The following is a 22,920-nucleotide window of genomic DNA, read 5'->3' on the forward strand; positions in this document are numbered from 1 at the left end:
GGGGAGACCAGGGGAAACCAGGGGACGGAGAGCCCAAAACAGACTCCAGAGTTACTCAAGAAGTCTCTGCGAGCACCTGTTAGGGGCTGAGCAGGTTCTAGATGCCCGAGATCCAGCCCTGAGCCAGAGGAGCCCCGGGGCCCCCAGAGTGTGTGCGTTCAGATCCTGTTCCGCGGTTCTGTTGGGTTGGGGGAGAGAGCACAGTGGGGAACAGGGATGGCGGAGGGAATCGGGGAGGGTTTTTTATGTATATGTATGGTTCCAGGGAGAGTCACAGGGCCAGCCATTTGAGAGACTCCTGAAGGAAGCGAGAGAGGCAGATCTAAGTGGCAAGGGTGACCAGGCAACAAGACCAGCAAGTGCAAAGGCCCTGAGGAGGAATCACAGCTGATTTATTCACAGGACAGCCAGAGGCCAGAGTGGCTGAAATCGAGGGGCAGGGTGGCAGAAAAGGGTCAGAGAAGTAGCAAGAGAACAAATCATGTTGGGTCTCACGAGCCATTTAACCCTGAGTAAGATGAGAAGCCAAGGAACTTCAAGAGAAGGAGGGCTAGGATTTTATGTCTAACACCTAACTGAGGCCAGTCTGCAGGGCCAGGGCAGGAGGTGAGAGGAGGTGGCCTGGACCAGGCTGCTAACAGGGAGGGCGGTGACATGGCCTGGTCCGGGGTAGAGCTGGCGATCGCTGATGGTGGGCTGTGGGGCGAGAGAGCGCGACGTCAAGAAGGACCCCAAGGCTGGGCAGGAGCAGCTGGAGTAATGGACTCGGCAGTTACGGAGGGGTAGAGAGTGGACGAGGGGAGTTAGGGATTCAGCTCACGTGTGTGTGAGTGTGTGTGTGTGTGAGTGTATGTGTGTGTATATGTGTGTGTCTCTGTGTGTATGCGTATGTGAGTGTCTCTGTGTGTGAATGTGTGTATGTATGTGTGTGAGTGTGTATGTGTGTGTGTCTCTGTGTGTATGTGTGAGTGTGTGTCTCTGTGTGTGAGTGTGTGTCTCTGTGTGTGAGTGTGTGTGTATGTGTGAGTGTGTGTGTGGGTGGCGAGAACTCAGGAGTGTGCATTTGGACACGACAGTTTGAAGGACACTTTAAACCTCCACATTGAATCCCTGATTGAAGATTTGGGGAGAGCTCTGAGTGGACCCACAGATCTGGTCTCCTGGGCGAATCTGTGGTCTGCAGCCGTGAGCCACTCTCCCGGGCGAGCGCCAGGACTGAGCTCCGGGCCCTCCTGTGCTCGAGGGAGATGAGGGGGCAGAGCACAGGAGGATGTGAGGGAGCCCACAATTAGACAAGGTGCAGGACACTGGAGGGTTGTGGGTGCAGAGAAGGGAGGGCCCAAATCTGGGGCGTACCTTGGAGGGGACTTTGGATCCTGGTTTGAGTGATTCCTAAGAAATCCCCCATCGGACAAGATCAGAGAAGGGCATTCAGGGAGAAGGATCAGCACACGCAAAGGCTCAGAGGTCTGAACATCAGCACACGTCAAAATGAGCCCATGGTGCCCGACCCTCCCAGCAGGCAGCCCCCCTCTGTTCCCCACGTCAGCAGACGGGGTCACCTTGGAGTTCCAGTGCATCCCTCTCCTATACATCCACCCCAGCGTCCCTGCTCGTCCTGAGGACAGGTCTTCTGTTTACCTCTAGTGACAGTCCCTTCGCTCCCCCTCATCATCCCCCCCTGGTCCGGTCATCATCCTCCATGACACTGCCTACCCCCCCTCTCCCTGTTTCTTACTGCCCCCCCCCCCCCCCCCGTGAGGACCCCAGCCGGCAAGGGGTGGGGCTCAGTGCCCTCCCCTCCTCCAGGCCAGGAGCGGCTCCTAGGGTGAAGTTGGAACTGTCACAGGGCCCAGGAGACCCTGCCTGGGTGGCCGCGGCCTCTCCTGGCGCATCTCTGCCTTCCTGCCTCACGCCCGGCTTGGCCTGCTCCCATCCCCCTGCCCCGGGCCTTGGCCCAGGCTGCTGCCCACTGACTGCGCTCTCCTGCTCAGCGTCTCTGCGTCTGAGGAAGTGTCCCTGGGCAGCCCTTCCGGAGCCCCAGGCTGGCCCGGCCCCTGTTGATGGGCCCCTTGCACATTTCTTTGAGGGCATCATGGCATGTTTTCATGCAGTTGGGAGTTAATATGATGATCACAGCTGAGTTACTGAGCACGTCATGCCCCTTAGTAGGTGATGGTGAGTGCGTTAGGTGTTTCACACGCACCTTTAATTCCTTGCGTCACCCTAGGAGGTAGCTGCAGTCATTGTTCCCATTCTATAGAGGAGAAAGCTGAGGCCAAAGAGGTGGGTATGCGAGGCCACTTAGAATGTAAAGAGGCACTTGGCCCCAGAGCCCCCAAACCTCTATCTTTCCTGCTTAATATTAAAGTCCATGAGACGAGGGACCATGTCAGTCTTGCTCACAGTGCCGTCCCTGCATCCCTCGGAGGACTTAGTAAGGGTTTGTTGAATGAATGAATAAATGAATACGAGTTGGAGCGGTGCGGGGGGGCCCTGGTGTGGGAGTGCAAGCCAGGAGGATGGAGCCCGAGACAGCACGAGGCACCAGGGCCCTGAGTGGCAGACAGATGAGTCTGGACTTGGCTCTGGGCCACGGGAGCCCCGGGGGCTTTCAGAGCAAAGGAGGGTGGAGCTCAGATGAGTATCTGAGACAGATCCGCCGCCTGCCCGGGCTGTGGAGCAGGACCAGGGTGGGGTCCTTCCCGGCCCGGCAAGACTGGCACCGCCCCTCCCACTTGGCTCCATTAGCATTCAGCGTGTGGCTCGGGCGCCACAATTAACACAAAGGTACAGTCATTCATTCTGACTGGCGGACTCGGGGGATCGGCGATGGGGGCTGGCTGCGCGGGGCTTCTGCTGGGAAGGCATGTCACAGCACAGCGGCCACCGAAATGAAAAGCTATTAATAATGATCCTGGAACTTCACTCCCATCAGCTGTTTGTTTAAAGGTGTTCCGTGCTCGGAGCCGCCTGATTTATGTGGGCAATAACGCGCCCCGGCCGCCCGCACTTTTTAAAGCGGCGCTAATGGGGTGAGACCAAGAGCCCAGGGGATGCTGGGGAATGAGACCCGAGGGCCAGGCCTGGTCAGGCCCCGACCTCAGCACCCTGCCGGGGATCGTTCTTTAAGGCACTGGAGACACGTGAAGGGGACAGGCGCAGAGCCAGGGGAGCTGGGTTCAAGTCCAGCCCGTCTGCACTGAAAACACCTGCATTGCAGAGTCGGCAGGAGAATCCCGTGAGACGTATACAGCAAGAGCTCAATAAAATCTTAGTTTTCTCTTTCTCTTAGTAGAACAACTGTCCCTGCCACCAGCCCAGCCCTCCTTGGGAGTGGTCACTCTGATGCACTCGTGTTTTCTGGAGAACCTAGGTCTGTGTTTGACATTGAAGTCACTGAAGGCCTCATGCAGAGTGGGCAGAGACCCGGCGTCATGCCCAGTTTAGAGATAAGGGAACCGAGTTCTGAGGAGGAGGCGACCTGAGGTCATCCACCCAAGTCCACGCCCCTATGTTTCCCAAATGGGCAGCTGGTACATGTTTGGTCCACCGCTGAGCGCCCAGCCGGGCACAGCCCCCACGTGTCCAGCGTGTAGCAGGAACAGGGCACGTTTGTTGAACTGAAAAGGAAAAGCATCAGAATCTCGGCTCTTGGACTCAGGAGCCGCTGCCCAGGGGCAGTCGCGGGAGACCTGGCTCCGCTCCCCAGCTTTAAGGACCCACTTAAAGGGGACACTGGATCAGATTCTTCGGGGCAGGGTCTCAGCCCTGGCACTGCTGATGTCTTGGGTGGCTAATTCTGGGAGGTCTTCTTTGGGGGGCTCTTCTGTGTGTTGGGGTGTTGAGTAGCCTGGCCTCCACAGCAGCACCCCCAGACAGACACGTCTCCAGACACTGCAGGGGTGGCAGGACCCCCTTGGCTGAGGCCCCCTGGGCCAGGGCTTTCCCCCAGGGAGGCTCAGGGGAGACTGTCGCTGGGGGGCAGGGAGGCGAGACTGGAACCACCTCCTGGCCAGTGACCAGGGAGAGACGTCATGGTCACATTTCACAAAGTCACATCCTCCCCTTGCCTATTAGAGGGCAGCTCCCGGTGCACACGGTCACCAGGCAGCTCTGTTCATGGTGCTGACCTGGTCCATGGACAGTCAAGGCCAGGCAAAGGTGAGCGTCCCAGAATGCACTGCAGCTGAGATGGAGACCACTGGTCCTTGGGCTGGAGACCAGAGTGGGCAGGGCTGGGCACGGTGAGGTGGGGGTCAGGTGTGGCAGGAAGGAGCGGGGGAGGGAGAGGGGCCAGGACATTCGGGAGGAGAGACGCCACTTTCCCGCCTGGTGAAGCCACTCTGTCTCTGCAGATTCCTTCTCTTTCCAAATTATCCCCTGAAGTCTCCTTCCCACTGGGAGGCTTCCACAGAGGTCGCCTGGGGGACAGAGTCGGTGTGACTTTAGTATCAGAAGGTCCCAGTGGAACCTTGAGCCCTATGTCCCAGGCCAAGTCACATGATCAAGGGGGACAGCATAAGCATTGACCAGTCGGAACAGATGATCCTGAAAACAGCCAAGGGGGCTGGTGGACATGACCCTGGCCCCGAGGCTGCATCTCCACCCAGATAAAATGGGGACCCGCACATGGGCCCAGGGGGTCTGTGAAGTGAAATGGGGGTAAAGCATGAAGCCCAGCAACTTGCATGCAGTGGGGAGTCAATAAATGTCCCTTGGCTGCCCTAGAGGATCCAGAAGGCGCTCAGGTGGTCCCAGTTCCCTGCGGCGGGCCCTGAGCCGGACAAAGCCTTTGCTCAGGATTCTGAGCCGTGTTTCGGAACCTCTTCTCCAGCCCGGCCCAGGAACGGGGAGGCTGAGAGGGGGTCTGGGTGTAGATTGCCACCTGCAGCCAGCATGCACCGAGCACCCACTGTGCAGAGGTCCCAGTGGAGATCCTGGACCCTGGGGTCTTCATCCCGCCCAGGGGTCCTGGAAGACCTGTCCCCAGGGGAGGACCTGCATCGTCGCTCCATCCTGGCCCACCAGCCCCCCTGGGTGTGTTTAGCAGCTTGTCATTACGAGATCCATTTTCTTATCTCTCCTACCATATCTGTTTTTCTAATTCTTACTTAACGAGCTCCCCTGAAAATAAGAAAATCATTGGAACAATTTCCTTAAGTGTGAAAGATTAGTTTGAAATCGGCATTAAGGGGACTAATTACCTTCATTCTCCCACCTTTCCGACAGCCGTTTGTTAGCACGAGAATTCATTCATCTGCTTCTCAGGGAAGTCAGTCGGCATTCGGCTGCCGGGGGGATCTTCTGCTCCTGCCTTCACGCAGAGGGTGTGTGCGCGTGTGTGTGGGTGTGTGAGAGAGAGAGAGACACACACACACACACACACACAAGGAGGCTGAGAAAGAAGTAAAGGGTGGGCGGGCAGACAAGACCTGAATGTCCCATGACTCAGTGTGAAGTGACCCCCTGGGACTCTCTGACAGGGGAGTCCAGTTCAGAATCAGATGGGTGGGCATCTAGGGAGGTACCTGGGAGGTCCAGGCACAAGCCAGCAACACCTGGTCTGACGAGCTCCTAGAGACCTGGACTCCCAGCGGCTGACTCACTGTGGGGAAGTCCCTCTGTGTCTCTGGGCCTCAGTCTGCTCATCTGTAAAATGAGTGTGACATCTTGGAGCGATAGTAATAAGAGGAAGTCTGGCTTCCGAGGAGGGCAGGCACTGCTGGTGGCTCCACCCTGTCTTAAGGCTCGCAATAGCTCCAAGGGCAGCTATTATGTTAGCACCGTGTTAGCACCGATGAGAGAGTGGAGCATCAGAGAGGTTAGGTGATGAGCCCCAGGCCACACAGTAAGCTCAGAGCTGGATTTGGAACCTGAGTCTGTCTGATTGGGGAGCTCCTGCCGCTCTACCTGGACTCCAGATCTCCATCTGCCCCTTTAGTCACCCTTCCAGGGCACCTGAAGCTGGAGCTGGTACCAGTGTGTGACAGGAGACACCTGCATGTCTGGGGCCTCAGCGTCCTCCTCTGTAACTGGAGCGGCTGTGCCTCCTGCGGCAGCAGGAGTGGTGGGGACCACATGCCTGTTGATTTTGTAAGTGGAACGTGACTTGGGAGAGTGAAGGACAGCAGGGAGGAGCTCCCCTGGGGGAGGAGAACCTGGAGGGGACAGACTTTCAGGAGGACACCAGGGAGTCTGTGCACCTGGCCAGTTGCCCCACTCTGGTCCCCAGAATCGAGGGAGCCTCCTCCCTGTGCAGGGCTCTGAGCAGAAAGGCTGCCATGACGGGGCGAGATGACAAATGGTGCCGCCCAGGGACTGCGGCTCCCCGGCCGGCCCCCCGCACCTGGTGTGGGGGAGGGGAGGTCACCCCCACTCCTTCCCCTGGGGGGGCTCACGGGGCGGGGAGGCGGATAAGCTCCGAGGAGACCGCGGGAACATCTTCCATTTTCCATTTAACCACCTGATATTGAATTATAAATAATTCATACACCTGCCAAACATTTGATTAAAAGAACCCAATTCACACTGCATCTGTCAGGGGGTAAGAATTGCATTTGGAGTTTTTATTTTAATCTGTCCTTTAACTCTTTTACGAATATTTATTTATACTTGGCTGTCAGGTTTTATTCTATTTGCCCTGATTTCATTCTGGCGGTAGCTGGCATTTTTCCCTTTCCCTTTTTACTTTGTCACTTCTGCCTGGTAGTCATGCTTTGGAGAGCCCAGAGGTAATACATAAGAAAGTGAGACTCCTTCCCGGCTCCTCGCACTGCCGCCCCCGCCCCCCGCCCCTGTCCAGGGACCCCCCTCCCTGGCTGCTCCCCACCGGCCAGGCTGAGTGCTCTGGATCGGAACCTGCAAATTCCAGGACATCTTCTGAGAGCTTCCAGTTCTAGCTCCTGACTTTGACCTTGACCTTGACCTTCCACTGCCGTTCTTTCTCTTGGCCAAGCGTAGAGTAGGTGCTCAATGATTATCTATTAATGAATGAATGAAGCCACATCCTAAAATCATCGCCAGGTTCCGTATCTTTGGGAGGAGAGAGGAAGGTCCTGGTATTGGTGGAGTCTACTGATGGGATCCTGGAGCTGGACGGGGTCTGGACCCCAGCTGTGGGTCTCTCAGTAAGCCGCATGGGTTCCTCGGGCTGCAGGACCCCATCAGCACCCTGTCAGGGGTGGGTAGGAGGATTGGCACCTGCGCCCAGCACACAGGAAGCACCGAGGGATGTCGGCGCTGTTGTGAGTCTCCCCCACCCTCTCCCTGGCCAGAGGCCACCTGCCCTTCCCACTTCTCCCTCGAGTCTGAAGTTTCAAGCCCTCGTGATATTATCCTGAATGCCAGGCCGGGTGGACAGATGTGTCCATGACAAACGAGAACCGGTCGAGTCGGCCATTTCCCTCCGTTGGCCACCTGCCCTTGCAATAATAGGCCGTGTTTGTCGGAGGGCTTACACGGGTCGGTTTGTGAGTTGACATAAAAACTTGTTTCTGCCAAGTGATTCAGGTGAGCTGGGAATTTCCTGGAGACCTGTGTCAACACTCCTTGAATACAAAGGTGCGGGCATGTTGGACGCTGGGAAAGGCTCTGACAGTAACACAGGGCATCAGGGCGGGTGGATGCGATTTTGTGGTTGTTGTTACAACCTTCTCAGGTACACGATTTCCCTCATCTCCCATAAGAGCCTAGTGACTGGACCCTTCAAGATCTAGTCCAGCCCCTCCCTTCTTCCACGGCCCCCTCCCATCCCCAGGCATCTCACAGAATTAGAAGGGGTCTCGGGTTCCATCTGTCACCTGAGCGGTCCTAGGGGTTCATTCTTTCCAAATCCACACTGCATTTTTTTTTCCTGAAACCTATCTAACCATATCACTTCCTTCAGTAAACCTCCGATGGCTCCTTATTGTCCCTACGGTATAGAGATCTGACCCCAGCAATCAACTAGGAGGAGGAAGACCCTTGCTTGTGAGCCGGCCACCCCAGTTAGATTGTGGTGAGTTGTGTCATTGACGATGATCTAGCCCCACAAAAGAATCCAAGTCACCGACGTCCCTGAATGCCTAATTTTGTCTGGCAGCGTGACTGGCCCAGGGCTCAGGAGCAAGGAGACGCTGCTTGGGTTGTGCCAGGTCCCCGCTTAGAATTGGGGAAGCTGTGGGAAGAGGGCCAGAGCGGCCGGCTCCCACAGGGCGCTTACATGTTCTCTTTGCTCGAAGCCTACTGCAAGCTGGGTGGCATTTTGCAGAGCAAGGCAGAGGCTTGCTCAAGGTGGCCTGCTGTTTATGACGAGGCCGGAATCCAAATCCAGGTCTCTTTGAGCCCAACATCCACGTCTGCACCTAATACCGTGCTGCCTTCCAGAAAATAGTGGGTGACGGTCCCAAGGGCCAGGGCAGCCCCCGGACCATATGGAGGGCCTCCTAGAGGGAGCTCGGAGGAGGGGACCCAGACCGTCATCATCCTAAGGACCACAGTGGCCCCTGGACAGCTTAAAAGGCGTTTCACCGCAGAGTCCAGGCACGAACTCCGCTTGTCCCCACAACGAGGCGTCACCTGGGGTGACTCACTTTACCTTTGTGTACCCCAGCTTCCTCCCCAATGGAACCGAAATGACCGTCCATCACTCCCAGGCGGGTTGGAGGCTGGAGGAAGTCACGCGGGCAGTACATGCTTTTCCAACTAGGAGATGAACGACACCTTCTTTATAGAATTTTTTTTTTTGACCCTGCAAAAAAAATCTCATGCATTCAGCAGGGCAAGTATTTTTAAAAGTTGTTCATTTCCTTTCAACAACTAACTTTATAAGAAAGCCAAGAGGGGCCCGGGCTGGGGCTCAGCGGTAGAGCGCTCGCCTAGCATGTGCGAGGCCCTGGGTTCGAGCCTCATTACCACGTAAAAATAAACAAACAAAATAAAGGTGTTGTGTCCACCTACCACTAAAAAAACTATTGAAAAAATGGAACCCATGGATCCACTCTCCTGGAAAGTGGGACGCCGTGGAAGAAGCTCAAGTCCTTTCCTACCACCTCCAATCTGCTCTTGTCCCCAGTTCCCCAGAGCCAAGGCCGGTGACGAGCTCAGCATGTGTCACTCCCTGCCATTTTTAAACTCCAGCATACATTATATGTACCCACAGAGTATAAGTAGCATTGTTCTGTATTTTTTAATGTAAATGGATTCATACTGGATGTATCACACTCTGCAATTTGCTTTTTTTTTTTGTGCCGACAAGGTTTCTGAAAGCATCAATGTTGGTATATATAGCTCTTCATTTAGTGGCTGCGTTCCACGGGATAAATGTGTCCCGTGCCGTTGGTCCACTCCCTCCCCTGCAGGTGGAGGGATGCCTCCTCCCCTCCCTCCTGAGGCCATCGGCACCCTGCTGGCCTTTCCGGAGCCGACCCCTGGGTCCTGACTTCTCTATTTCCGTTTCAGTGGACTGGGGCAGGCTCACGGTGGTGAGGAGGTACCACAGCCCGAGCTGTGGCGCGCAGTAACAGGTGTCAGGAGACCTCGGAGCCCAGAGGAGGCAGAGTTGGCTCCCTGCCACGGAGCAGGTCCTGACCCAGTCTGGCCCAGAGCTTGGCCTTCCAGAGCCCAGCATGACCCCCTCTCTCCTCCAGGCACGAGGGCTTGGCACAGAAATCTCTGGGATAATGAACGGGGCCATTCTGGACCCAGAACCCAGAGTCCATGAAATTCCCAGTGGACCAAAAGGTGTCGGCCCCTCACTCTGGGCCAGGAAGTCCATCTTGGCAGCCAGGGGACACCTTGCCCTTCACGCGTTTTCCTTTATGCAGACGCTGGGAGCTTGGAGTGGCAGAGGCAGGACAGGGGCACTGATGGACCGTGGAGTCCCAGGTCTCCGAGGACAGCTGCGGCACAGGGGAGGGGTGGGGGGGAGCCCCTGCACGTCTCTCTGCCGCCAGAGGGTGAACGGGGTCAGCCGCTGCCTGTGCCCGGTCCAGGGGCCTGAAGGTTGAGTGAAGGACCTAGAAGCCTGGGCGGGGCTCATGGTCAGCCTGAGGTACAAAGCCACACGCTGTCCCCAGAAGGTCACTGCCCAGTAGGAGAGGATTGGAGGGGTGGTCCACTGGGAACCCCAGACCTGATGTCCTGCTCTTGTTCCCAGCCTACAGCCCGCCCTCCGCTCCTCCTGGCACCTGTCACTTGGCCGGCACCTCCCACCTCTCACCTCCTGCCCACGTCAGCACTGGGCACACTCCTTCTCCTTTAGGAAAGCCCGCCCGCCCTCGCCCTCTCCAGCTCCTGGATCTCCTCCCCCCCCATGCCAGCCCACTCCAATCTGCTGCCCGCCCCCCCCCCCCTGCGCAACTGCCACAAGGCCACCGAGGACCTCCCCGTGCTCTCCCTCGCCTCATCCCGTCACCCATCCACGCTCCACCTCTCAGGACCCCGCGGCGGCTCCACCCTCCCTGCTCCCCCGATCCCCACCGGCTCCTTAGCCGGCTGCTCCTCCCCCTGCCCCCCGGAACCTGTAGAGCATCTTGTATCAGCTTAAAGACACTCACACGAGGATCACAGCAAAACGACTTTACATTCCACCCATCAGCCGTCCCCCACTGGTATTTTTAAGACACGTGGCTCTGGGCTGAGTGCCACGTGTGTGGCCCGTGCTCTGTGTGCGCAAAGGACCAGCACACAGGGGGCCGCCTCCCCCGCCCGGCCACGGCTCAGAAGTGGCCCTGGGACAAGTCCTCATAGAGCCTTCTAGAAAAATGTCTTGTTCGTCCACTGGCCTCTGTGGGTATTCTCCTTACGCAGAGGAATGGTTCTAGCCCTCTGCTTGCTCCTTTGGCCACCCTTTCAACCTGGACCAGGCTGGGTTCCGCTTCCTCCTGGATCTCAGGCTCACACTCAGCTGTGCACCTCACTCTCCTGGATCTAGCACATTCCTGTCCACCCAAGCCGGCTCTTCGTGTCTCCCAGCCCCGCACCTGGGTGTCACCCGGGAAGCTGGACCTGGTTGTCAGGTCGTGACCAAATCCTGGGTGACGATCAGGTCTGGGGGACAACCCCGTGCTTCAGTTTTCTCCTCTGTGGAGATGACTAGGGCACCTCTCTCGTGGCGTGGTTTGGACGTGTGGACGGGGCGGGGTGGGGGGCAAGCCTGCAAGGGGCTGGGTGCAGCCTTCCGGGCTCACGGCACCTGCTCCCTCCTGCCATCTGTGGCTCCCACAGCCACCCCTGCCCTCCCTCCCCCAGGCACCCACACCAGTCCATCACCAGGTCTGTGGACGGCCCGGCCTGACGGGCTCACCAGCCTCCTTCTCAGCCTCCCACATCCACCCCACACTGTTCTCTTGTCACTGAGTGATGCTTTAAAAAGTAAATCAGGGGCTGGGGATGTGGCTCAAGCGGTAGCGCGCTCCCCTGGCATGCGTGCGGCCCAGGGTTCAATCCTCAGCACCACATACAAACAAAGATGTTGTGTCTGCGGAAAACTAAAAAATAAATATTAAAAATTCTCTCTCTCCCTCCCTCCCTCCCTCTCTCACTCTATCTTTAAAAAAATGAATAAAGGTATTGTGTCCAACTAAAAAAGAAATATTTAAAAAAATAAAAATAAAAAGTAAATCAGATCACTGTCACTCCCCTCTTTAAACCTCAGGGATCACCAACGCTCTAAGGCTCTAAAGCCCCGTCCCGCCAGCTGGGCTCTGCAGAGCTTCCCGGAGCGCCCGGCTGTGCGCGCTCTGTACGGACCCTGCTGACGGGTCAGCGCCCTGCGGAGCCGAGGTTACACATGTGATGTGCCCAGGGTCTCTGCAGCCTGGCACCAGCCACCTCAAGGGCCACATCTCTCCCCAGACCCCCTTAGGTTCACGTCCAACTGGAACAAACATCTTCCATTTCCCAAACAGGACATGCACCTGCTCTCTCACCTCTGGCCTTGCCATGCTGTCCCAAGGCCTGGATCCTTCTTTCCCACCTGCCCGTTCCTGCCCGTCCACAGGTCACCCTCCCGCATCCTCGCCTGGAACACCTCCTCGGAAGCTTAGCCAACTCCTGATTTCTTGGTGAAGGCCCCCGACATTTCCCTCCGCCTCTGGTCTAAGATTCTTTTCTGGCCCTCGGTCCTTCTCCCACGGACATACAAAGCCCCCTGGGGGCAGACATTTGTCATTCACCGCCCTGCCTGCCGGGTGCCCGGCGTTGGGCGCAGAGAGGGCACCTGGACGTGGTTTCTGGGATCCGTGTTAGTTCATCCTCCAGTGACTGTAAGACCCCTCCCTGCCAGGGACTGACCCTGTCCCTGAGGGTACACAGTGAAGGACACCAACGAGAAAGCCTCTCGGTGACACCACCGTGTTCGTGAGGACACAAGCAACAAGTAGAGAAACCAAGTAACTAGAGCGATAACGGAAGGTAACGCCGCGTGGGAAACCAGGAGAGGAAGGGGGCAGAGCCGGGGCAGGGCTGCACCAGGGGGCGTGGGGGCTCTTTTCACCCAGAGGTGATGTGGGGACAAAGACATTCCCACGGCCAGGGAGGGACACCAGGGTTTTGCAGGTGTTGAGGAAAGTGTCCAGCAGAGGGTCTGGCTAAGGCAGAGCAGGTGGGTCTGCCGGGTTCAGGGAACTCAGAGGCCATTTCAGCTGGAGCAGAGGGAGGGACGGAGGGAGAGGAAGAGGGGACGTGGCCAGGGAGGTCAAGGGGCCGATCACGTAGGGCCTTGCAGCAACCCCAGCTTCTATTCTGAGAGACACCGGCGGGGGCAGGCGGGGGGGCGTTTTCTTCTGACAGCTCTTGAGTATGACTCACTGTTGAATTCGGCCGTTGTGAGCACACACTCAACGCGTCCAGTAAACTAGAGTTGGGCAGCTCCACCACCTTCGGTTTTAGAACATCCTCTTACCCACAGAGATCCTTCGTGCCCATCTGCTCAATTCCTATTCCCACCGGGCACCCCGCGAAACCACTGATCTGCTTTCTGTCCCTATATATTTGCCTTCTCAGGACATTTTCTGTAGATCTGCCTTCTCAGGACATTTCACAGTAGCCGCACCCCGGGACCCGTCTTGCTCTGCTTTGTTGGATCCTGGCTGCCTTCTTTCATGGAGCCTGGTGAGGGTGGGTGCGGTCGGTTCTGGGTTGTCAGCAGTGCCTTTACTCTGCTCAGTAGTACTCCTTCAAGGGTAGTTCATCCGTGGCCAGATGGGAGGCTGTGGGGCTGTTTCCGCTCTGGGGCTGACTCATGCTTCTGTGGACATTTGTGTACACGTCTTTGTGTGGACATATGTTTTCATTTCTCTGGGGTAGACACCTAGGAGTAGAATTGCTGGATCGTATGGCAAATTTATGTTTAACTTTTAAGGAACTGCCCAACTGTTTTCCAAATGGGCCGCCATGTGGAGCAGAGTCTAGCGGGAGCAGATGGAAGCTAAGAGACTGGTCGTTTCATTGACATAATTAAACAAGCCCACTGGGTTCAAGGACAAAGCAGGTTCGCCCCTGGAGACCTGGGCTCCTGGTGCTCAGGTTGGCACCAGAGGGTCTCGGGGAGGACCCAGGCCAGGGAGCCCCTGGCTGCAAACCCAGCCTTCCAAGCCCCCGAGAGAAGCGGGGAGTCAGCCTCACCCCATCCCTCCCTCCAGGCCTGTCCAATCCCCAGACAGCTTCCACGCAGCCAGAGCGTGCAAATCCTCGGTTTGGAGAAGAATCGGCACCAAGCATGACTGTGGGAAGCTGCAGAGCCCTCTCCCCCCCGGGGACAAGACAAAATTTTCTTTGCAATTAAAATTCCTTTGAAACTGGAACCAAGGAAAATGCAGAGGAGAAAGCTTTTTAAACTAAGGGAAACACTCTTCGTGGCAATTACCACGTGTGCATTTGACAAAGCTGTTTCCTCCTCCCCCCGCCCAGCGGCCGCAGGGAGGTGCCCCTGCCCGGGCTCCTGCTTTCCCGCTGGGCGCTGGGCCTCCGGCCCCTTCCCGACGCTCCCTGACTCTCCGCCCCCGGAGCCCTGGGATTCCACTCACATTCTAGCCTCACTTCAGGCCTGGACTCACAGGGCCACTGCCTGGGTCCCAGCCCAAGGGCTCATCTGCCAGCATGTCACCCCCCTGGGCCACCCTGGTCCTGCACGCCACACACCGCCGGTGTCCCTCCCTGTCCTTTCCCTCCTCCGGGCCCACAGCCCTGCGACTGCGCAGCTCACCAGGCTCCCACCATATCCTGTTAGTATCCTGACCCGCGTGTGCGGTGCCCGGTGCGTTCAGGAGCAGGAGACCTAGTTCCACTCCATCTTTTCAAGGAACAGATAGGTATGGAGCCATCATGGCGAGCAGAGCCCTGTGCCGAAGTCCCGGATATTAGCCATTTCCCTGTCAAGGAACCACGCGGGGGTTTGGGACCAAGCCTGTGGCTAAGAGAAGCTAAGAAAGCTGATAAAATGTAAAAAGCATCTTACTACACATAAAGAGCCGACGAGAAGCCTTTTGTGAGGAATTACCAGGAATTATTAGGTCAAAACCGAAGGGAAAACAGAGACCCAGAGAAGTCGGGAAGCGAGAAGCAGCGTCTGTCCTGGGCTCTGCGGACCCCAGATCTGATCTGGATTCTGGTGACCTCACCGCGCAGGGGCAGTGGAGACGAGATCGCGGCCTGGACAAGGTGGGAAGTCAGGCTGCGGACCCTCACCCACGTAACCTGAGGCTCCCAGAGGCTTTGCCCTTGGGGAGGGGGTGAGCCAGAGGCCGCCAGCCTTGGGTCACGGAGCGGGCAATGCCAGGGGACCCAGGCTTGACTCCGGTTGAAAGTGCTTCCACAGCCAGACGCAAATGCTTTAAAAATAAGAAAATCCCTTCGTCTTGGGCTTGGAATTCTTCCTTAAAATAAAATTTCAAGTACGGGGTCAACAGGCAGCGAGAAGCAGGCACATCAGAGACTGCATAACGAGCTACATCGGAGCCATCCCGCGTGAGCAAGCGAGTGACAGCGTGACAGCCCTGTCCCCGGGGCGCATGGTCAGCAGGCGACGCCCTCCTAGCAGGAGCAGCCTGGGCCCCGTGGGCGCTTGTCTGTCCTCAGTTTCCTCTGCCCGAGGCCACGGCTTGCGCCCTCTGGCTCCCTGCCGGTCTCCATGGCTCCTCAGTCCCGGGGTGGCCTCTGGCCCAGCTGGCAGCTTCCTCCGGCCGTGGGCTCCCTCCCCCTCGGCCTCCTCTCGGATGCTGGGGTGCCCCGCGCTCCCCCGCGCTCCGTTCTGGGCCCTCTCTCTGTCCCCAGGCGACTGCGCTATTTCCTGGGCACTAAATGTCATCTGCGTGCTGAGGAGCCTCTGATTCATGTCCCCAGCCCCGGCCTCTCGCTGCGGCTCCAGGCTGCTCCCCCAGCTGCCCGCCACTCAGGACCCTCCAGCCACGTCGCCTTGCTCCTGCTCCCACCCGCAGCCCCTTCCCCTAAGTTCCCCTGTTAGGGTCAGTGTGGCCACCGTCCAGTGTCAACCCCCAGACCTAAGAGTCATCCGGACTCCTGGCTGGAATTCTGGTGGAGACGGAACGAAGTGTCCACTTAGAGAGCTGTGGAGGAGGCAGGGGCGGACCTGGTTGTCCCCTGCAGGGGCGGGGACGACAGGCGTCAAGCGTGACGTCCAGCCTCCTGGCTTGACCACATGGCCCTCTGGGGTCATTCGCTGAGTTGGGAAACCCCGGGGAAGAGCCGGTTGGAAGACGGACTCGGCTTTGCACGGCTGAGCGTGAGGTTCCACACCTAAGTCAGGCAGCTGTGGACTTCAGAGGTCCGTGGGGATGGGGACTCCAAGGTCAAGTCATCGTGGTGTGGGTGGTAGGCGAAGGCTGGGCCCGGTGGCACACTCAGGCAAAGAGAGAGGGTGGTGGCAGCCACAGGCGAGACAGAGGCACCCTAGGGGAGGAGGGGACCATTTGTTCAGGTTCACGTTCCAAATGCTCCTGAGGGTCCAGGGAAATGGGGACTGGAGACCGTCCACTGGAGTCGGCAACATGGCGGTCACTGGTGGCCTCCGCGCCCTCTTGGTGGGTGTGGGGGTGAAAGCAGATGGCGGTGGGTTGAGAAGAGAGGGGGAGGTGAGTGAGGAGAGGGCGTGTGAGCGCCCTGCGGGAGGTGAGGGGACGTGAGGGGACGTGTGGGGAGAGGAGGGGAGGGGAGGGGAGGGGAGGGGAGGGGAGGGGAGGGGAGGGGAGGGGAGCGGAGGGCCTGTGTTTGGGGGTTTTGGTTCTTGTTTGATGAACTTGGCAGTTGGGGTGCGGTGTCTGGGGCCCATTAGGGAAGGGGAAGCCAAGCAGATGTCTTGGTCCGTTTCTTTGGTTGACAGCCCAGACCCGCAGACCCGCAGACCAGGGAGTTCACGGCGTCTGTAGCAAACTCGCTCTGGAGGGGCTGGAGCCATCGGGGAGACGGAGCCACCATCACCTCTTAAGTCCCACCTGGCCCAACCGCTGAAGCTCTCCCTGGGGATTAAGTGCAGCATGACTTCAGGGGGGCAAACCGCAGCCTCAGGAGCAGGGAGCGTGTGGCTGCCCCAGGTCCCCATCAGGGGACTGTCATCAGACAAGAGGAGGGACATTTCCTGTGGTGCAGAGGAGAGAGAGCGTGGCAGGCCTGGTCCGTACCTGTAGGGTGGGCGACACTACAGGTCGGCCTTCCAGGGAGGGCCGTGGGTGTTTACGTGGCAGGAGGTGAGACCCCACACCCACACTGCTGTTATCATCTTCGGTTCTCATGACTCTGAGCCGCTCTCACTTGTGGAAAATAATAATCAAATCTCACCTGGTTACAGCACTTGACTCTTTCCCAAGGATGACTTTTATAGTCCTACTTACTCAAGTTTAAAAAAAGAAGACGAAAACAGGGAGGAATTTATTCTCCCCATCGTACAAGGAAGAACACTGAGACTCAGAGAGGGGAAGTGACTTGCCCAAGGTCACACAGCCTGTTCAACAGAGGCGTGAATGCAGTCCAAGTCTGACTCCCGCGTCAAACCCCCTGGCCCTGGCTCCTGCGCAGACGCGGGATCACACCATCTCCCTCACGCAGCCCCTGTGGAACCAGATGGAGACTCCAGGACTGGAAGGCTCGGAGGAAGGACAGGACTGAGGTCGAGCGAGGTGCCGGGCTCGGCCAGCGCTCTCCTTTCAGCCTGAGACGCGGGTGAGGAAGGAGGACGCCCTACCTGCCAGCTCCTTCCCGGTCAGTCCTCAGGCCTGGCATCGGAGCTGCCTATCTGTCACCCCAGATGGGAGCCTGCTCACAGTCTGGGTTGGTGACTCGACCAAAAGGGACGGCCACGTGCAGCTCCTGCCGTCCCAACCCGAGGCTGTTGGACCCGTGAGAAATGTCCCCTCCCTGAGCTTTTGACCCATCTGTTCTGGACACAGCCAGGTCAGGGTGGTCCCTGCCTCCACGTTAAGAGGCCACCCCTGAGCCGGCCTGGCCACACCTTCCCCCCTTCTCCAAGGCAGCCTGACTACGCCCTCCCCCCAGATTTTGCACACGTGGTTCTCTCTGCCCGGAATCCCTTCCCTGGGGCTCCATGTGGCAGACCCCCACTTGTCCTTCAAGGGTCAGGTCAAATGTCACCTGCTGTGTAGGAAGCCCATCGACCAAGCCTTTGTTGAGCACCTACTACACGCTGGTGCCTGGGTTGGGCTCCGGGGTGTAGCCATGAACCAGCTCTCAGCCTCTGCTTCTAGAGGGCCAGGGTTGCAGTCCAGTGGGGAGAAATGACAAGGTAGAAACCTCTGAGGACGTAGACAGGAAATGGGAAGTGACAGTCCCTAGTGGGCAGGCTCTCCAGGAGGGGAGGATGGGCTTCAGGCCTCAACCCCAGGCCAGGTTCCTTGGCAGAGAGGCTCCTCTCCCCCTCCCCAGCCTCCTGGCTCCTCTGGGTGTCTCCTGCCTCTCAGCCACATGGAGTGGACAGGGGCAGTGTGACGTGGGGGACCCTGCTTTGGAGCTTGACTTTGGCATCAGACAGTCTGTGTGATCTTGGGAAAGTCAACTGACCTCTCTGTGCTTCCTCTCCACAGCAAAATGGCAATAGAAATAGGAGCTGCCTCGGAGCCTCTGTGAGGATCAGGCGATGACCCACGTGGGGTGCTCAGACTGTGACATCCGCACTCAGTGAATGTCAGCTCTTCTTGTTTCTATTGATAATTTTATCTGCAGAAGATTTGGGACCTCTGTCAGCTCCCCTGGGCTCTAGGGGGGTGCATCCTGTCCCTGCGCCTCTCTGCATCAGGACAGAGGAGGGTTTCCAGGCAGGTCTTCTGGGATGGGAACGAGGCGGGAGGCGACTCCAGCGAGGAGGGCACGCAGGCTGGGCGGGAGCCGGGGGAGACCCCAGGGCCTCCGCGTTGGTGAGTGGAGAAAAGCACATTTGCAGGGACTCGGCAGCCAGGTCACAGGACCTTGAATGCCAAGGGTGCTCCTGGGTGTCTGTCGCGTGATGGATTATGTGTGGGCCCTGCGGGAAGGAGTGATCTCCCCATCCCGGGAGGAGTGTAAGCCAGGGCCAGACAGAAGAGGGAAGGCAGCATCAGGGGGAGGCCAGGCCTGAGGCTCCCCAAGAGCAGCAACCGGGGAGAGGCCGGTACACAGAGGGGCAATGACGAGTCTGCGCAGTAGAGGTGGTGAGGCCCCCGGGCTGTTGCTGAGGCTGCGCTGCCTCCTGGCTCGGCCTCGCGGAGGCCCACACTGCGGCTCTGGCCTCTCCTCTCGCCAGCCGCTCTGGAGTCTGGGGCTGAGGAGCTCCAGCCTCAGGAGCTCGTCATGGTCACCAGCCGCCGGTGGCGAGGCCAGGGGAGGCCGTGAATCCCAGCAGGGCGCGGGGAGGGGCTGAGCGGCCGGGTCCTGCTGAAGGAGGAGGCCGGCCTCCCCGCCGTGATTTACCGCGAGGTTGACAGGATGAAAGGGAGCTTTCAGTGGCGTAATCGCGGGGACCTCGGGGACCGCGGGAGATGAGCCGCGAGCGGGAGGTGGCCGGGAGGTGGCCGGGCTGTGAGGAGCCGGCGCTGATCCTGCTGCCACCCGCTAAGCCCCGGCTCAGGCTGGGACTTTCCCGAGCCTCAGAAGGTTTTATATGAGCGCAAGGTGCCACCCGGGACGCGGGACCCGCAGCGCCGAGCCCCTGGTCAGGGGCCCCGCCCAAGTCACACCCCGGGCCTCCATGGGTTGCAGAGGGGGACTCCTGGGAGCAGGTGGCTCCAAGGACCCTCCTTCCCCGCAGGGTCCCCAGACCCTCCCGCCCAGCCCTGGGGCTGTTTCCCTGAAGCACTGCGGAGGGGGATGGGAACTCCTTTAGCAGATGGGGACACTGAGGCCCCGAGAGCTGGGGTCCCTTCAGGTGAGGGCAGAGGGGGCAGAGGGGCCGGCGCCGGGGCAGAGGCTTCCGTTTGGGGCTGGACCCTCCCTCCGCCTGGGCTTGGCCCCTCTCATCGGCAGCTGCAGAAACTCAAGGCCTTGGAGGATGGAGCGGGTCCAGACCCTCAGCCGGGGCCCCCTCCTCAAACCACCAGACAGCCGCAGAGCGAGGCCAGGCCAGGCACACAGTAGGGCACCCTGCTTGACCTCCACTGGGCGGCGTCCCGCCCCACCGCTCAGGGCTCCCAGGTCCACGGGGACCTGCACAGGCACTGGAGACCTTCCTACTTCAAATCCAGGCTCCCCCGTTCCTGGCTGGCTGTCACCTTGGACAAGAGACTTCACCTCTCTGTGCCCCACTATTTTCCATCCAAAATACATAACAACGATAGTGAAATGCACCGCGCACAGACGAGCAAGGAGACCTACGCACAGTGCCCAGCCCCAGGTGGATAAGTGCGCTCTCTTATTCTTGGCTCATCAAGGGCACCAGGCCCTGGCGCGTTGGAAGCACCCTGGGTTCTCTGCCCGGTAGCGTGGATGTCATGATCACTGCAGCACATGGGCCTGGGAATACGCATTCCACATAAGTCCCTGGTCCTCTGATGAGTCCTGGGAACTGCGGTTTGACCTTCTATTGAACAGGAGCCCAGAGAGGGCAGGGACTTGCCCAAGGTCACCCAGCATGATGGGATCCAAGCCAAATTCCAACCAAGGCTACTTGTCTCCCAGCCTAGACAGCTTTCTCCCGTACTGCCAAGGGACAGATTCCTTAATGTCATCTGCTCTGGTCGCAATAAAAATTAACTGCCCTGAATATGGGTCTCATCAGTGCAGCTCCCAGGCAGACACAGACCGAGGGAGAGCGGGGTGGAACGTGTCACCGTGCCCCTGGGACCTCCAGGCAGCCTGGCTGGCGACTCCTGAAGGGCCCCCACAGGCGGCAGGTCTCCTCTGCCTCGGCCTGTGTAGACTCCACCCCAGGCCCAGGTGCTGGTCTCGTGGACAGAGCCAGCTGGGGAGTGTCCTGCCTGGCCCAGGTTCCAGTCCCCACCCCACGTGGCTCTGCGTCCTGCCCTGGGCACTGGGGCCACCTCCCTCTCACCCTGGCCCAGAGGCTCCTGTTTACCACTGGGTGGGGGTGGAAGGGCAGACCTCTTCCCCGGGGTTGCCAGGACCGGGGCTCTGTGTGTCACCCCCAGTCTGCCCCTGGGGACCTGCAGGCAGGCAGACTCGAACAGACTCAGGCCCTGGCGCACTCCAAGAGCCAGGGAGGGGGAAGAGTCCAGGGCCCCAGGGGGACGGGGAGCGGCGGCCACATGTGTGTTTGCAGTTCCCAGATGAACAAAGGGACAGACAGCCAAGGAGGTGGGATGGGGGAGAAAAAGGAGGAGAAGGTGGAAGAGGGTGAGTGGATGGAGGGACCCGCCCACCAGGCACGTTTGTGGGGTGAAGTACTATACAGCAGTGAAAAGGAGAACAAAGACAGGTCTCACAAACATAATGTGGAGAAAAAGAAGCAAGATGCAAAGAGGGTATACAGTAGGCATCCATTTACATCAATCTTAACCACGAGCAAAACCAGAAACCACAGAGACATTCAGTTGCACACAGTGAGATGGTTTCAGTAAAGAAGGGCCAGGAGCTGGCCCTCACAAAGCCAGCGGAGGGAAGGTGGGCGAGCCGGTGGCTGAGCGTGGGCGAGTGTCCGCATCCTGACTGAAGGGCGGATCCCTGGGTTTGCTTTGTAATCATTAGTTATGCGCCACATTTATGATCCGTGCCATTTTCTGTATCGAGGCTGAATTTCACAATGTAACTGATGACGAAAAGTCCAGGGGGGAGGGGAGGGGGGAGGGGAGGAGGGGACAGGGGAGGGGGCCGCGGTGGAGGGAGAGAGCTCCTGGGGCTCTGCTTGGCTGGCACCGCCACGGGCCCTGCCCCCACCGCCGTGTGTGTAAAATGGAATAAATATTGACACGGCCAGGATGGTATTCAATTTGTCCTGATCACTGGGCTGCGGTGAGTCTGACAGGGCGCGGTGTAAAACAGCGCCCAGGATGTAATTTCCACTGTCAACATGATGTACAGCGCTCTGCCTGCGGCAGCGGCGGGCGGGGTGAGGGTGGGGCTGGGGACAGGTGCTGGCCCGGGCCCTGGCGTGGAGGGTCCGAACGGTCACCCTGGGCAGGTGAGCAGTGGCCACAGTGTGCGCACGCGCACACACACATTTCTAGATTGCATGGGAGGTCAGACCTCAAGCCGGGACCCAGGCCTGGGGTAGGTCACGCCAAGCAGTGACCAAGGAGGACATGCTGAATGCAGACCTGTCCTTCCCGGTGGCCACTGCGAGCCTCCCTGCCATCCCCCTCCCCTGGTGACAGATGATCTGAACTTCATAGACAGCATTGCTTAGCTGTGTGACCTTGGGCAAGTCCCTCCACCTCTCTGAGCCACAGCCCTTCTCCTGTGACGGGAATGTCTAGGGGAGCTGTGGGGAGGATTCTCTCTGACCACCCCTGTGAAGCGTCCTGTCTGGAGCTCAGTGTCACCTCTTATGAGCTCAGGGACACACGGTGCCTGGCACCCGTGGAGGTGTGTGACCGCTGCCCGACATCGTTCTCACTGGCTCCCCCTCCGCCCGGCAGATGCTGCGCCTCCTTTCCGTCCGTCTCTGTCCCACTGATCTGTTAAGGCTGCTCCCCAGAAGGGACAGAACCTGGGACAAGCCCCCTGTGTCCCCGTGCCACAGCCTCCTTGTTGTGAAGGGGACAGTGGCCGCGAACTCCATGGGGCTTCTGCCAGGAGTAAGCGAGTCCTGGGCCACGGCGCAGGGCAGGGCTGGCCCTTAGTAGGTGATCAATAAACGTCAGCCCACGGGGAAATGGAGCTGGAAGTCCTTCCTGGGGCGGCCTCCCTCGTCCCCTGCGTCCATCCATCACCATGTCGGCCCCATTTTGCCTCCTAAGTATTTCAATATTTCAAAACTGTCATCTCTCTCCCTTCCCCAGTGGCCTCCCTGGTCCGGGCCAGGCCCGGCCTCTCCTCCGGACACTGGGTTCCGTCGCTGGCCGGCGTCCAGCCTGGCACGTCCCAGCTAGTCTGGCAACAAACACGGTTTAGGCCCAGGTCAGCTCCTGTCCCTGCTGAGCCCCTGCCCGTCCAAGTCCTCCAGCCCGCCCAGGGCTCTCCCCAGGCCCCTGTCCCCCACCCTGGCCCTGACCGGCAGCCCCCTTACCCACGCCAGGCATGGCGCACCCACCCTGTAGGTTTCACCCCAAACACCTTTCAGGGAGCCCGTCCTGGCCAGCCCCACCCGTCCCTAATGAGGTCCTGTCCCCTACTGGACACGGGGCTCCCTGCGCTCCCTCCTGGCACGTTGACCAGGTTGGGAGTCGCACGTCTGTGAGACTGTTGGGTTGACGGGCGCCTCCCACTGCACCTCCCCGGGCCCAGGGAGTGGGCAGCCCCGCGGCACAGACTCTGCCTGGCTCCTCTCGCTGCGTCCTTGGCCTCTACGATGCCCGGCGTACAGTAGGTGCTCAGGAAATA

The sequence above is a fragment of the Marmota monax genome, unplaced genomic scaffold (assembly GCF_021218885.2).
Source record: "Marmota monax isolate L192 unplaced genomic scaffold, Marmota_monax_Labrador192_F-V1.1 WCK01_AAM20220418_F8-fsc00014, whole genome shotgun sequence".
Taxonomy (NCBI): domain Eukaryota; kingdom Metazoa; phylum Chordata; class Mammalia; order Rodentia; family Sciuridae; genus Marmota; species Marmota monax.